The sequence below is a fragment of the Lampetra planeri genome, chromosome 18, assembly GCF_965212315.1.
Source record: "Lampetra planeri chromosome 18, kcLamPlan1.2.h2, whole genome shotgun sequence".
In the NCBI taxonomy this organism is placed as follows: Eukaryota; Metazoa; Chordata; class Hyperoartia; order Petromyzontiformes; family Petromyzontidae; genus Lampetra; species Lampetra planeri.
Window position 1 is genome coordinate 12,899,221 of NC_136124.1, and position 13,274 is coordinate 12,912,494.

Below are 13,274 nucleotides of genomic sequence, written 5' to 3' on the forward strand. Positions count from 1 at the left end.
GCACTACCTAAGGCAGCGAACATTCTTGCCCTAGTGATGTATTCATGCGGCTGATGTGAGTTAATTATTTAATAACCCACTCATTGCAATTAGGTTATCAAAAGATTCACCGGTATTGGCCACGTAAGTAAAACTGGAAGCGCTAAAGTTGTGCCACCTCGGGTGTCTATGGATGAGTGGAATACCTCGCCAGGGCTCATCAACGTGCGTCCCGTCAACACTCGCCAGGGCTCACAGCTCACGCGCGCGCTCGCAACACGACTCCCCGTGTCGCCGTGGGGAGCGTGTGGGCAAGTGCTGTTAGCGAGTGCCTATTAACGCCGGCACAGCACACGAGGGGGTTGTCGCAGTTAGCACCACGCCCGGCCGCCTTTGTCTCTAAAGTGCCGACGTATGCACACCGCAACGGGTGCGCACACGCTCGCGCACGCTCACACGCACACACACGCACACACACACGCACGCATACACACGCGCACGCGCGCACGCGCACACACACACGCACACACACACACGCGCACGCACAAACACACGCACACACACACACGCACACACACATACTACCACGGCGCAAGAGGCAACGCAGAGAACGCGTCCCGAGAGAGGAACAGCCGCTGTGGAGACAGAGCGATAACAGCGACTCGTGCACAGCGTCAATACTGAGAGCGGCGACGTTCCTCCCATCACGCCGCTGCTGCGCTGTGCCGACGTGAAGCCAAGAGACGAAGGGATTCACTTCAGCGGGGAACTCGCACAGCGAGTAGTGCACGACCTTGTGAGATTAAAGGCCACCGATCGCCTAGCTGCGACTATCCGCGTGGCTCTCTTGAGAGACGGGGGGGGGGGGGAACGCGGGGGGGGGGGGGGGGAGAGACGGAGAGTTCGTGACGCGTCAGCTGCAGCTGCTGGCGGTCACCGGCGAGCGGGCCGACGACTCCAGCTCGCCCGCTCGCTCCACTGCCCCTCGGGATCCCGGTTCATTCGCAGGCGGCTGAGGCCCCGATTCGAACCCAGAGTCTCGCGGGACCGGCGCAGTGCTCCGACGCCGCCATTATGAATGCCCTCCCTGAGCAACTCGGCCACTTTTAAAACAAAGATAACGGCGCTCCTGCTACTTCTCTACTGACGACGACGATGATGATGCTGATGCGATGACAATGCCATGGTAGTGGTGATGATGATGGTTAGAGCCATTTGTCACGGTTACGATGCGGCTCATAGAGTTTCGTGTCCGTCACTTTGACAAATCCGCGCGCTAATTACGAGGGAGGCAACACGGATTGATGATTGATGCTGACGCGAGCACGGAACTTTTACGCGCTCGCGGGCGGCAGGAGCAGCGTCTCACCCGCTCCCCTCTCCTCCTCCCCCTCCCGCCCCTGGCCGCCCTGGAACACCTCGAGCCACCTGCGCACGTCGGCCAGCCGACCCCCCGTGGGGTCGCGGCTGCCCTGGTAGACGACGCGGCCGCGGTGCAGCACGAAGAGGCGGTGGAACGCGGCCCCGTAGGCGCGCGCGCACGCGTCTCCCATGCCGTCGGCGACCAGGGCGCACGGCGGCGCGAGCAGCGGGGACAGCTGCTTGGCCGCGGCCAGCCGCTCGCACAGCGTGCGGTGCTGCGGGACCTGCAGCAGCGCGTCCCCGGTCCGCCACCCGTCCGAGGGATGCGCCTCCCTCGTGTACACCACCAGCACGTCGGCCACGGCCGCCCAGCGAGCCGCCAGGCGGGACAGCGCGCCCAGCCGCGCCACGAACGGTGGTCAACTGCCGCTGCCGAAGCACACGACGAGCGGGCGGCGCGGGTCGCGGGAGAAGTCGAGGAGGTGGTCGCTGCCTGTGTCGACGCCGTTGCGGCAGCCGCGTCGGCGATCGGGGCGCACGGCGACGACGGGCGAGTTGGGAGCCGGGCCGCCCAGCCTCGCCTCGCGGCCCGCGTTCATCAGGTGGCCGCGCCACACGGCGCGCAGCGCGGGGCACGTGAAGGTCCGCTCCGTGGCGGAGATGCGCAGCGGGGGGTCCTCCTCCTCCTGCTGCTGCTGCTGTCTTGCTCCTTCATCAGCGACACTCGCACCTGCCGCACCTTCGTCCCTGTGAGGAATGTCGATGCTCACTTGGCCGTGGGGCGCTGCTTCCTCGCTGCTGCTGCCGTCACCGCCACAGCCGTCACCTGGTGACAGCAGTGCACTGGAGGACGACTCCACAGAGGGAAATGATTTTGAAGGCGGCGCCGCTGCTGCTGCTGTTGTCGCTATTGCGGTTGCTGTGTCGCCCGGTAACGACGACGACTTTTGCATTCGTTCGAGCACAAATCGGCGCACGCAGGGCACGTCGAGCAGAAAGAGCATGAGCGCAGAGAGGAGAAATCGCGGCAGAACGCAGAGCCACTCGGCCAGCCGCCTCACCTGCAGCACCTTGCCGAGCGCCGCCACGGGCGGCAGCAGCAGCAGCAGCATGGCGGTGGCGCCGCTGTGGCCGCTGCCGCCGCGGGGATGGCTGAGGGGCCTGCGCGCCACCAGACCCACGGTGCCCCGTGCCTTCGACGCCTTCGAGCGTCTTGAGGATTACACGGCCAGGCCCGCGACTTGCTGCCTGAAGGAGGAGGAGGAGCGGCGGTCGTCCGCCACAGGTGATCTGCCCACCTTGACCTGCCGCTGTCCTGGACCCACCCCGACGACGGCGATGATGGTGATGACGGCGATGATGCTGATGATGGCGATGATGCTGATGGTGCTCCACGTGGGTGGATGGATGGAGAGTGGACCGCTGGAACTTCGCTCGTGCCATTTATATATGTGTCTGTGTGCGCGTGTGTGTGTGTCTGTGCGTGCGTGCGTGTGCGTCTGTGCGTGTGTGTGGAGGTAGGGACGCACACACGCGCACGCAAGCACCAGCGCAACGTGGTGCGGGCGGGCGGACGGGCGGGTGAGCGGATGCGTCACTTTGTTTTGTTTTTGCCTCGCGGGGCGAGGAGCGAGCGGATTAACGCTGCGGTCGTGGTGGTGGTCCGAGCGTGCGCCGCGGTGAGGACGCGGTGGGGGTTATCTCGGGTTAGTGGTGGGGGGGGGGGTTAGGTGGGGGTGGATAAGGTGTAGGTGGGGAGGGGTTGGATAGTGGACAGAGCTATTGGCGGGCGGGGGGTCAGATATGTTTTGGAGTGGGGGGTATTTAGTGTTAGTCGGGAGGTCAGCTATAGTTAGTAGGGGTGGGGGGTTAGGTCTGGTTAATGTGGGGGGTGGGGGTTAGCTGTGGTTAATAGGAGTGGGAGCGGGCGGGGGGTTGTTAGTTATGGTTAATGTGGGGGTGGAGTTGGCTGTGGTTAGTAGGGGGTGGGGGGTGTGGAGTGGTTAGCGATGGTGAGTCGTGGGGGTGTGGGGTGGTGAGCTTGGGGAGTCGTGGGAGTGTGGGGTGGTGAGCTTGGGGAGTCGTGGGGGTGTGGGGTGGTGAGCTTGGTGAGTCGTGGGGTGTGGGGTGGTGAGCTTGGGGAGTCGTGGGGTGTGTGGGGTAGTGAGCTTGGTGAGTCGTGGGGGTGTGGGGTGGTGAGCTTGGGGAGTCGTGGGGGTGTGGGGTGGTGAGCTTGATGAGTCGTGGGGGTGTGGGGTGGTGAGCTTGGGGAGTCGTGGGGGGTGTGGGGTGGCGAGCTTGGGGAGTCGTGGGGGGTGTGGGGTGGTGAGCTTGGTGAGTCGTGGGGGTGTGGGGTGGTGAGCTTGGGGAGTCGTGGGGGGTGTGAGAGGCGCTCTACTCGCCCCTGGAGGACCGTGAGCGAGCGCCCCCGCGTGGCTCCGCGCGGGACGAGGAACCTGACGGCCGAGAGCGGCGGGCGCAGTGGCCCGTGGTGGTGGTCCCGTAGTGGTGGTCACCGTAGTGGTGGTCCCGTAGTGGTGGTCATCGCTGTGGTCACCGTAGCGGTGGTCACCGTGGTGGTGGTCACCGTGGTGGTTGCCCCGTGGTGCTGGCCCTGTTCGTGGTCACGCGCCCTCCATGGGGTGCGATGCTCTTGGTCAATCATCATCAGCGTCTCGAGACTTTCATACTCACCTAGGACCACTCGTTATCTCGCTTCCTTCGCCACGATGGCTATGAGATGTTAACTTCCTCGCCTGGAATGCAGGAGGTCCTGGCTTCGATCCCGACCCTGACGCCTGTTTTATATTTGGAGTTTACGTGTCTCTCTCCGTGGTCGCGTGGATTTTATTCCGGGTCCTCCGGGTTTTCCCTCCACCTTTAGAAACGTGCGTTTAGAGTATTTGGCTGCAATAAATGTCCACATGATCAGCCACTTCGTTGAGCTATTATTTGTGGCCAGGTAGCTTCTGAAAAAGAGCTACATCGTTCAGTGGGCTTTACCTGGTAAAATAAAATAGTTATTTTTATTATGTATGTTTGTACAAGTCGTGTAACCATAAGTCGTACGACTCTTTTCAAGAAGTTCGTTTTGAGGTTTTATTTTATCAAGATGTGTTCAGCCAATTACTGATGGGTTGTGTTTATTGTACAAGTGGAAGGAAACCGGAACACCCGTAGAAAATCCACTTGCTGCTGTAATCGCCTTCTCCTGGCGAGCCAGGGTACGGGCACTTCCTCGGCGCCCACGGGTAGAAGGGGAGTTTCACAACAACATCAGCGTACGGTAATCCACCAATCCCTCGCTGTCACTGCCTCTCCACAGCGCTGGATTAGCAATCAGCAGCCACCACACGGCTCGGGTGAGGGGGGGACGATGCTGTGACACAGCCGCGTGTGAGCAATAAGCCACGGGGTCTCTACTCATTGCTGTTAACTGCCGCTGACCAGAGCACCCTGACCCCCCCTCCCCCCCCCGTGTTAGCTGGGCTGCGGATCCACATGGGGGTGTTGAGAGTCGGTGTGGGCGGCCAATGAGGGAACAGGGGGCACCTGGAGCGCTCCTCCTCACTCACGCCACCGCCCGGGGACCACGCGAGGGATCGACATCCACCCATTCATTTTCAAAATCATACTTTCATTGGCCAATTTAAAACCACACCTAAAGCCCAAGACTGGGAAGATGTTTTCAGATGTCCGGACGATACTGGTTTTAACTGCCATGCCAGGGTAACGTCCGTGCCCAATTGGGGTAAATGTTGTCCGGACTGCTCTCCAGCAACAACGCCCGATGGTGCTCAAGCAGCAGCGATAGATTGGTAACGTTGGTTCACCACGTGACACCTTCATTAAGTGGCCCTGTCAGGTGGAGGAGAGTTCATGACACATTTTACTCATATAGCGATCTGACCCAAACATCATGAATATTTAAAGCCAATTAAAATGTACACGAACAATTAATGAACATGAACAATAAAACATTGACTATTATAATGATACGTGATTCACGTATCAAGTCCACAAATCAAAAAGGCAATTATTTCTCTTCTGTGCCCTCTGTACCCCTTGCAGTGATAGAAGATCACTGACTGGTGGACAAAGCCGTTGAAGCTGCAGTAACAAGAGACTGAAAGTATTAAACGGAATTCAGGAGCTGTCTGACAGAGGATACTCTCCAAATCCATCCATCAGTGGTGTTAATGGGCAGATGATTGGGAGGGATGAAGAAGCTACATCATAGGACCTCCCTTGCTACTATCGAAATATAAGAATAGGTTTCACCCTTTCTGGCATAAACAGTTTGTGTCAAGATGTTAAAACACCAAACAGGACTCATGTCTGTGTAGTAGAGTTACCCACTCGATATTCACAAACTCGGAGAGCAAATCGTTAACAAGGTTTTCCCGCTCAAACTAACGGTCAGGGTCTCACAAGCTGTGAGAGCTGACCGTAAACAAGGTTTTCCCGCGTGACCAAACGGTCAGGGTCAGATAGGGTGAATTGGGATCGAAAAGCATATTGGGAACGACCAATCACAGGGTTCCACAAGGTGGCCGGGGATTGGACAACCCGGCCACGAGCAGGTATAAAGCCAGAGCGCTCAGAGCTCTCGGGGAGTTGAAACGACACGAAGACCCAAGACGGCGGAAGAAGCCTAGGACCCTGGACCAAGCCCTCCAGCCCTTATCAGGGCTAGGGTTCAGTGTAACCAGTGGTCGGGAGACATCTCCCTAGGTCCCGCCATCGAAAACCCGGAAGAGAATGTCCTTCCCGCCGACGGGTCACGTGGGGGCGGAAGCCAAGCGCATGCTGGGACCTCCGGGGGCCAATCACAACACACCGCGTCATCGCTGAGCGACGCTGCCTCTGCAGGACCCTCCAGCAACACGGCGTCATCACGGCCGCGACGCCGTACAGTACATGTTGTTGACCAAGCCATCGCTGCGTTCGGGACCGAGTCCGAGCTTGACGAATACGACGACACAGCTGCTCTACAGCAGCGACTGCCTGTCTTTCGCGAATTCTCGTCCACAGGGGGCGACTGGGCGGCATTTCAACGTCGCTTCCTCAGCCATCAGGAGATGGTGGGCTGGTCGGATGCACAAGCACTTCGTGCACTGCCAGCCACCTTGGACGATGACTCTCTCGCTGCACTCATCTCCATTCCCAAGCGACAAAGGGCGACACTACAAGCAGCACTTCAGCGGCTGTCTGATGTCTACGGACCTCCTTCCGCCACACGCCACCAGTTCTACGAGAGACGGTGCAAGCCAAGGGAGTCGCCATTGGCGTTCCGCACCGCGCTACTCGCCATGGCAAGAGCGGCCTACCCCCGCATGGACGATGAGGCTATCGACGCACTCGTCCTTCAGAAGCTGCTGGAGATGGCGAGGGGGCTGCGCCTTGTCATCCAGGCCGTGGATGACGAGGACATGTGCTCACTGCGAGCTGCCCGGAGCATTCATGCTCACTTAATGCTGGACCAGGACGAGACCATCACCGCATCGGCTACGACATCGGTGCCTGCCAGCAGGGACAACGCTCGCTCTCCTGATCGAGTCTTCTCGACGTTCAGCGCGACGCCCCAGCGATCACCGGATCGCACCAGTCGCCGCAACGACTGGGAGCGGGGACGGCCCTTCCCCCGCGGCGACGCGACGTGTTTCAACTGTGGCCGCCGAGGCCACTTTTCTTCCGACTGCCGTGCACCTCGCCGCCGCTCCGCCGGATCCCGAGACCGGGACTACAGAGCTTCCAGAGCAGCGCAGCATAACCAGGCAAGTCGCGGCACCCCACACGCTCGGCCCTCATACACACCACAACACACCATTGACTCCGCTCGGAACACGGCGTATGACACGCGGCGTTTGGCCGACTCTTTGCGACCACTGCGACCCGGGCAGTGGTCAGAGCTGGCCCATAGAGTGGTTGCAGCAACGGCGGGTTCCTCGGTGGTTGTTGGTTCGATCGAGGGGGTGGAAGTGCGCGTGCTTGTCGATACCGGTGCATCGGCTACTATCATCTCCGAGTTAATTTACAACATACTGCCCGGCCGATGTCGTTCATTGGAAAAAGTTTCCATTCCGTTTTTCACCGCTAATGGAAGTTCCCTAGGGATTCTCGGGCAAATTCGGGCTCAAATTGCCATTGGCGATATTAAATTGGCCGGACCTGTTTTTGTGTCTTCTTCCCTTGCGGTGCCGTGCCTTCTGGGAACTGATTTTCTTGCCAAAATGCCCATTAAAATCCTTATCGATCAGGGATGTATTGAACTTCCCTCGGGCCGCCGGATGGCATTTTTACCCGCGGCCACGCATTCACGGACGGAAAATGCTTCCGTACAGGCTTTTGCGGCTTGCGCTGTACGCATTCCGCCAGGGGCACAAATGCTCGTACCCTTACGGTTAAAGAAACCGCTCGCTCCTACCGCCTCGGTAAATGGCATTTTATTGGGACCCTCCAACACAGCAGTTAACAGCCTTTCGTTGGTGGCCGCACAGACTCTTGTAGCGGGCGACAGGGAGCAATTTATACAAGTTTTGAATGTCGGTCTGTCAGACACCGTCATTCCACAGGGGACAGTGCTCGCTCATGCGACAGTGGCGCCCCTGGGGACCGGGGTTGTCGGACACATAGCGAACAGTCAGCAGCCTCTCCCTCATAACGTTGACGAGGGATGGATTGACGCTCTCTGCGCGGATGCCGGCGATTTATCCGGGTCACAGCAGAGTAAATTGCGGGCTCTTTTGCGGGAATTTTCGGATGTGTTCAGCAAATCACAATTTGATATTGGCTGCACCAAGCTGCTGCGTCACCACATTGACACTGGTGACGCTGCCCCTATCCGCCAAAACCCGTTTCGGCTCAGCCCTGCGGAGAAACAGCATGTTAAATGGGCAGTTGACGACATGCTGGCGGCTGATATCATTTCTCCTTCCAACAGCCCCTGGAGTGCCCCGATAGTGCTGGTCAAAAAGCACGATGGCAGTCTTCGATTCTGTGTAGATTTTCGGCGCCTAAATAAAATTTCTGTGGCTGACGCATATCCTCTTCCACGTATGGATGAGTCATTGGATGCTCTGGCAGGGGCGCGTTATTTTTCCACTTTGGACCTTCTGTCAGGGTTTTGGCAACTCCCCCTCGACGAAGCATCAAAGCCAAAGACTGCTTTTCGGACACCACAGGGCCTTTTCGAGTTTAATAGATTGCCCATGGGGCTCCACTCGGCTCCAGCGACGTTTCAGAGGCTCATGGAGCTGGTCCTCGCTGGGCTCCAGTGGGACTCATGCCTTATCTATCTTGATGACGTTATCGTCTTTGGCCGCACGTTCAACGAACACATTGAACGGTTGCGCGCTGTTTTCGAAAAGATGCGAGCTGCGGACCTTAAATTCAAACCGCAGAAGTGCCACCTTCTGCGTGAGTCTGTGCGCTATCTAGGCCACATAGTCAGCCGCTCGGGTATTTCCACAGACCCTGAAAAGACTAAATGTGTCAGCCAATGGCCTACCCCCACCTCTGCTGGGGATGTTCGCAGTTTTATCGGGTTCGCGTCGTACTACCGACGTTTTGTGGCTGGTTTCGCTACAATCGCCAAGCCACTACACGCTCTTACAGCGAAAGGGCTGAAATTTCATTGGGGAGACGCGGAACAGGCCGCATTTGACTCCTTACGGAATGCTCTTGTAGCAGCACCGCCCCTGGCTTACCCCGATTTCGCAAAGCCATTTATTCTGGACACCGATGCCAGTAACACCGGGATCGGCGGGGTGCTATCCCAAATCGTTGATGGCGTTGAGAGGGTGGTTGCCTATGGAAGCAGGGTTTTGTCCCCTGCAGAGCAACGTTATTGCGTAACCCGACGCGAGCTGCTGGCCATTGTTTACTTTATACAACAATACAGGCCATACCTGTACGGTCAACGGTTTACCGTGCGCTCCGATCACTCTGCGTTACAATACGCTTTGCGCATTGACCAACCGTCTGGCCAGCTCTCCCGATGGCTTGAAGTCCTCCAGGACTACAATTTTATGGTGATTTACCGTAAGGGTACACAGCACAGTAATGCGGACGCGCTATCTCGCCTCCCGTCAGAACAATGCGCCTGTTTCACGGGTTCTGGCCGGTGCAAACCGCAAATAGTACGCCCGGTTGCACCTCCTGAAACGGTTTCTGCTGCCCTTCCTTCCGATCCTGCGCCGGGTGTGGACCACCAAAATCCGCCAGCAAGTGACGACTTGCTGGGGATAACGTTGGATGAATGGGGTCGGCACCAAATGAACGACGCGTCATTGTTGCCTTTGCGTCGTCGCGCATGTGATTCGTCCTCACATTCAAGTAAATCAAACTCTTTTGCCATGCGCCGCGGTCTGCTCATGCATTGGGATGCTGATTCTTGCCAGTACAAAATTGTAGTGCCATCGGCTTTGCGGTGTTCGGCTGTGTGCGCAGCACACGAGCGATTGTCGCACCTGGGTGTGCACAAAACCATTGGGTTGCTAAAACTACAATTTTACTGGCCGGGCATGCTCCGCGACGTAACTGATATTTTAACGGGCTGCACCCAATGTGCGCAACGTAAACCTCCAGCGAAGCCGGCATGCCCACCGCTGCAGCCCATCACGGTATCCCGTGTGAACGAGCTGGTTGCTCTCGACATTTTGGGGCCTTTCCCTACGACGCCTCGTGGTAACAAGTACCTTCTGGTTGGGGTGGAGTATTTTACACGGTGGCCTATGGCCTGGGCCCTCCCCAACCAGTCGGCAGCAGCCGTGGTGGACGCCTTTGTTCAAGGCTATGTTCTGGACAAGGGCGCTCCAGAACGGTTGCTGACCGACCAGGGAAGAAATTTTTCAAGTACCCTGCTGAGTGAGGTATGCCGCCTGTTGGGCACTAAGAAGGTGCGCACTTCGCCCTATCACCCCCAAACAGATGGCATGGTGGAGCGGTTGCATAGAACCCTCACCTCTATGCTATGCCATCAGGTTGACGAATCCCACGTAGACTGGGACCTGCAGATCCCAGGGGTCCTCGCTGCTTACCGCATGGCGCCACATGCAGCGACAGGGTTCTCCCCATTTTTCCTAATGTATGGCAGGGAGGCCATTCCCCCCGCTGATGTGCGGCTTGGGATAGAGCAGCTCCCACAGTCATCGAAGCTCACTGACCATTTGCGGTTCAACCTGCAAAAGCTGTCTGAGGCTCGTGATGCGGCGATTGAAAATTCTGCTTCCCGCCAGCGGGCAAATTCGAGGTTGCAGGCCCCTCGCACGTCCGTGCATCAGTGGGCTCCAGGTGATATGGCGTGGCTTCATTGCCCCCAGGTGCCGGTGTCCACATCGGCTAAACTCCTAAAACCATGGCGAGGTCCGGTTGAGGTGGTCCAGGTAATGCGCCCACAGTGTGTTAAGATACGTTGGGGACGACGGCGCTGGTTCATGCACCCCTCTCGTCTGAAGCCATTTATTGCTCCGCGCGGCTCTGCGTCACACTCAAAACACGAGGGCCGAGCGTGTGATATGCCCGACGAGCTGGATGTCGCCCCGTTGGTACCTAATCCACAGCGCAGACGTCTCATTCCTCCCACAGATGATGCGGGACTGAGGGAGCCGTGCGAGCCACGAGTCTCTGCACGAAGGCCCCGTGAGCCGCCCAACATGTTTGCCAGGATGCCTGACCCGTCTACAACAAGAGTCTCTGCAAAGAGACCTTCTGACCCACCCAACATGTTTGCCAAAATGCCTGACCCGCCCAACATGTTTACCAGGATGCCTGACCCGCCCAACATGTTTGCCAGGCTGCCCGACCCGTATGCTCCAAGGGTCCACGCAGAGAGGCCTCCTGCCCCTGCTGACAGTTTTGCCAGGATGCCTGGTCAGCCTGCAGCCCGGAAAGGGGCACCCATCCCCTACGACGGGCCCGCGAAATGCACACGGGCTAGATCGCGTCGCTTTTCTTGATTGCCCATCGTTTTTTTTGCGGCAGCTGAATGCTGCATGCGTTGTGCGTCGCGAATGTCGTTATTTGTGATTGGTTCTGACCATGTACATATGTTGCGTTGTTGATGGGGGGGGGGGGTGTTCCTGTTCTTGTTGGATGTTCCTGTTCTTGTTGGTTGTGGCACACACACACTTTGATTCATTGATGGGGATTTTCTGCTTGTAACAGCCGGGACGGCTGAGGCTTCCGAAGGGGAGGGTGATGTAGTAGAGTTACCCACTCGATATTCACAAACTCGGAGAGCAAATCGTTAACAAGGTTTTCCCGCTCAAACTAACGGTCAGGGTCTCACAAGCTGTGAGAGCTGACCGTAAACAAGGTTTTCCCGCGTGACCAAACGGTCAGGGTCAGATAGGGTGAATTGGGATCGAAAACCATATTGGGAACGACCAATCACAGGGTTCCACAAGGTGGCCGGGGATTGGACAACCCGGCCACGAGCAGGTATAAAGCCAGAGCGCTCAGAGCTCTCGGGGAGTTGAAACGACACGAAGACCCAAGACGGCGGAAGAAGCCTAGGACCCTAGACCAAGCCCTCCAGGCCTTATCAGGGCTAGGGTTCAGTGTAACCAGTGGTCGGGAGACATCTCCCTAGGTCCCGCCAGAGGACACTGGAAGAGCGGGATATTAAGTAGCCTGTAGGGTACGGGGGCTTGTACGTTCTGAGTGTAACGGGTGAGGGGACCGTATACCCCTCAGTGCATAGGGACTGTGTTAAATAAACGAATCAAAGTGTGTGCTACAAAAGACGTTGAAGAGTCCGTCTGTACAACACTACATCTGCATTAACCACATATACTTGTGATGAACATGCAAACAGTGCATTGCCTTTGTGCTGCTCGCCTTTTGGCGTCCTCTGGTCTAACACTTTGAAACGAGGCTGTAAAGGAAGCTGTCTCTGGTGTGGACCAATCAGTTTCAAAGACAACGCATCATATACAACCAGAGCATGTTTTTGTTTGCATGTTCCCCACAAGTGTATGTGGTTAATGCAGTAACATGATTCCTTGCAAAAGGTTTCTATTTGGTGTTTTAACATCTTAACAAAACAGTTTTATTGCCAGAAAGGGTAAAACCTATTCTTGTAGAGATTAAGAAGTTGCTAAACGATGAGATGAACATTTTGAATTAATATTGAACTGCCCACTACCAACAACTAGCTCCAGCTTTGGACAAATATCCATGTTCCAGTTATCAATACGAGTACAGGTGATGCAACCAAAGCAGAGGTCACCAAGGATAACTTCACAATGGCAATGCTTGGAGCTGCCGATACGCTCCATGAAGGGTCGCTAAAATCCGGGGAAGTGATCATTGAACAACTCGCGGTCATTTTGCAATCTCGGATAGGAGAGGGAGGGATGAATTTGAAATCCCACAACCGATCTAAGCATGCACTGAGACTGGAGTTAACGTGTTGCCACTGCCCACGTAGGTGACTTTACCGAAAGAACCAAAGAGTATGGATTCCTGCAGTCACGAAAGCTTCCAATCAAGATTGTCACGAATTTTGTTGACCACAATGAAGGGAGACAGTAGATCAGACGTCGAGATCTGAACGGGCAGGACTTCTCTGGGGGAAATCATGCTGCGAATGGATAAACGCGCTGCGACGACTGGCTGAGAAGTATTGTGCGTGCTAGGAGAAGTCTCTTCTGTGCCCTCTGTACCCTAGGAGCCGGTGCTCGTGACCGACATTGACCTCAAGACGTCCACCTTTCGACATCGTGCATCGGGAATCCACGTGGATGGAGCACAGTGAAGAGCGATGGAGTTTCGGAGAAGATGGTGAAGGTTTGCATGCTTTGACACATGTTGCTGGTGAAGAATACATCTAGAAGGCCAATAGAAAACTACAAACTATTATTTATTTTACCAGATAAAGCCCACGGAGCTATATAGCTCTTTTTCATAGGCGACCTGGCTATCACAAA

General features: G+C 56.7%; 1 pseudogene; it reads right to left on the reverse strand.

The window, feature by feature from the left end:
- Window positions 1-863: 863 nt before the first annotated feature.
- Window positions 864-2,983, reverse strand: LOC144723689 (thyroxine 5-deiodinase-like; annotated as a pseudogene).
- Between the last annotated feature and the right edge of the window lie 10,291 nt (window positions 2,984-13,274).